The following is a 3328-nucleotide window of genomic DNA, read 5'->3' as shown; positions in this document are numbered from 1 at the left end:
CCAAGCAGCATCATAGGAGCAGAGAGGCTGACGTTTCGGGCCTAGACCCTTCATCAGAAAAGGGGGAGGGGAAGGGGGTTTTGAAATAAATAGGGAGAGAGTGGGAGGCGGATAGAAGAGGGATAGAGGAGAGGATAGGTGGAGAGGAAACAAACAGGTCGAAGAGGCGGGGATGGGGCCAGGAAAGGTGAGTGTAGGTAGGGAGTTGGGAAGGGGATAGGTCAGTCCAGGGAGGACGGACAGGTCAAGGGGGCGGGATGAGGTTGGTCGGTAGGAGATGGAGGTGCGGAGTAGAATTGGGAGTTCAGGTTGTGGATCCTACGTAGAATAAAAAACAGGAGAGGTCCTTTGCAGGTCTGGGAGAGGGAGGCTCTGAGCTGGGGTAGGCTTGATTGTAGTGCCTGGAGATGCCGGCGCATTGCTGCAAGTGTGTGTTTCAGGAGTCGCAGGGAGAAACGCTTCTGAAGGATCTCAACCCCATGAGTGTTCATATCCCTCCAAACCTTTCCTATTCATGTATCCATCCAAATGTCTTTTAAATGTTATAATTGTACTCACATCCACCACTTCATGAGGAAGTTCACTCCACACGTGAACCATCCTCCTGTGTAAAAAAAATTGCCTCTTTTGACCTTTTAAAAATCTCTCTCCTCTCACCTTAAACATACCTCCCCTTGCCTTGAAATTCCCCATCTTAGAGAAAAGACAACTACCATCAACTGTATCTGTACCTCTCATTATTTTATAACCTTCTATCAGGTCACCTCTCAATCTCCTACACTCCAATGAAAACATCCCAGCCTTTCCAGCCTTTCTTTATAACTCAAACCTTCTATATCTGCCAACATCCTGGTAAATCTCTTCTGAACCCACTCCAGCTTGATAATATCCTCCCTATAACTAGGTGACCAGAGCAGGCCTCATCAATATCCTGTACAACCTCAACATAATGTCCCAACTTCTATACTCAAAGGACTGAGCAATGAAGGCAAGTGTGCCAAATGCCTTTTTAACCATCCTGTCTATACCTTATCTTCCGCCCAGGCACCCCACAGCACAGAGGGCTCAACCTTGAGTTCTCTAATTTCAAATATCCTTTCCACCCATTTCGCCGCTCCTTTTCCAGCTCCACCTCCCCCCTCCCTTCCATTCCATTCTACCTTCTGACCCTCCCTTCCAGCCACCAACCAGATTCATCCCTCCCATTGACCAAACAGGTCATACTACTACCATGTCCTATCACCACATTCTGCTACCCACCCCCTCTCTTTATCTGCAGCTCCCCCTACCCTCACATGCAATCCTAAAGAAAGGTGATACCTGAAACATTGTTTGCTCCTTTCCTCCAGATGCTGCCTGGCTTGCTGTGTTCTTCCAGCCTCCTGTTTGTCTGAGGAAGTGTCACCGGACCCGAAACGTCAACTCTGTTTTCTCCTTCACAGATGCTGCCAGATCTGCTGAGCTTTTCCAGCCACCTTGTTTTTATTCCTGATTTACAGCATTCACAGTTCTTTTTGTTTTTTTCTCCTCCTGTTTGTCTACCTTGGATTCCAGCATCCGCAGGTTTTTTGTCTCTTTAAAGAATTATGTACCTGCACCCCTAGGTCCGTCTATTTTACAACACTGCCCAAGGCCCAACCATCAATTGTATATGTCCTACCCTTGTTTGTTGTACCAAAATGCAATACCTCACATTTATCCAGATTGAACTCCATCTGCCATTTTTCCGCCTATTGACCCATTTGATCAAGATCCATTTGTAATCTTAGAAAACCTTCTTCACTGTCTACTATGTCACCAATGTTGGTGTCATCCACAAACTTACGAATCATGCCTTTTATATTCTCATTTATTACAAATGATTAACAAAAGAGGACCCAGAACCGATCCCTGTGGAACACCATTGGTCATACGCCTCCAGTCCGAAAAGCAACCGTCCATCATTACTCTCTGTCTCCTGCCATTAAGCCAATTATGTATCCAATTGGCAAGCTCACCCTGAATCTCATGTGACCTAACTTTACTAATTAGTCTACCATGCACAACCTTGTCAAAGGCTTTACTAAAATCCAAATAAACAAATTCTGCCATAATCAATCTTTTTGATAACTTCCTCAAAAAACTCAACCAAGTTTGTGAGACACGATTTTCCTCACACAAAATCATGCTGACTATCCCTGATCAATTTTTGTCTCTCTAAATGTCCATAAATCCTATCTTTTATAATTACCTCCAACAATTTACCCACAACCAAAGTCAGACTCACAGGTCTATAGTTCCTCAGTTCCTGCTTTATTTTACATCCCGACCCTATGTGGTTTGACCATTCTCTCCTCGCTCTTGTACAATAAATGGCAAAGTTTCACGGTATGTATCAGATTTCAAAAATCACAGAACGGGAAGAGATAATAACAGTTAAATCAAAGATTCAAGAAGACAGCCCAACAGCAATGGTTCGGGGCAATTTAGGTCAGAGACTTTACCAGCAACCACCCCCCCATTGTTGAGAAATGAATGGGAAAGAAATGTTGCTGAAGTATTAAACTGGTTTCATAGAATAGAATCCCTACAGTGCAGAATGAGGCCCATCATGTCTGCACCGAATGCCCTCCCGAAGAACATCCCACCCTATCCCCGTAATCCCACATTTACAGTGTCCAATCCACCTAACCTGCACATCTTTGGACTGTGGGAGGAAACTGGAGCACCCGTTGAATACCCACACAGACATGGGGAGAATGCCTGCGTGGAGTTTGCACACTCACCTGAGGCTGGAATTAAACCCGGGTCCCTGGTGCTGTGAGGCAGCAGTGCTAACTGGGGAGTCACTGTGCTGCCCTTTCAGTCTTTGAAATGGACTCTGAAAGATTACTGTGAAGCCAGGGACTTTTAATGCAATTTCTAATCTGAGCAACAAGTAGTAGGGTAAATGTCCATGCAGGTACCGGGGAACTCTATTTGAGCGGGTGAGATCTGTTGTGTCCGCTTGAACAGAAGTTGCAGTGAATTAATGCCTCATCAGTGAAGACAGCAGTTAAAGGAAAAGAGAATTGGCCAGTGTACAACAGCATAGGCCTATTGACTGTTCCCCTTTTAGGCAAGTTCACAAACTAATTCTCTAATCAACAGCATTTGATAGTCACAATACTGAATGGATTAATTCGGTCCCTAAACAGTTGATATTAATTGAATCTCTCCAATCTACAGCAACCACAGACACTGATCTAAACTATAAATCGATGATCGTTGATTTAATGAATTTTTGCTGATGGTGATAGTGAGTTGACAGTCTCTTACTCAATATGCTTTGTTCTATTTATTAATTGTG

This window comes from Rhincodon typus, chromosome 2 (genome assembly GCF_021869965.1).
Source record: "Rhincodon typus isolate 14 chromosome 2, sRhiTyp1.1, whole genome shotgun sequence".
NCBI lineage: Eukaryota > Metazoa > Chordata > Chondrichthyes > Orectolobiformes > Rhincodontidae > Rhincodon > Rhincodon typus.
This window is presented reverse-complemented; position numbering follows the sequence as displayed.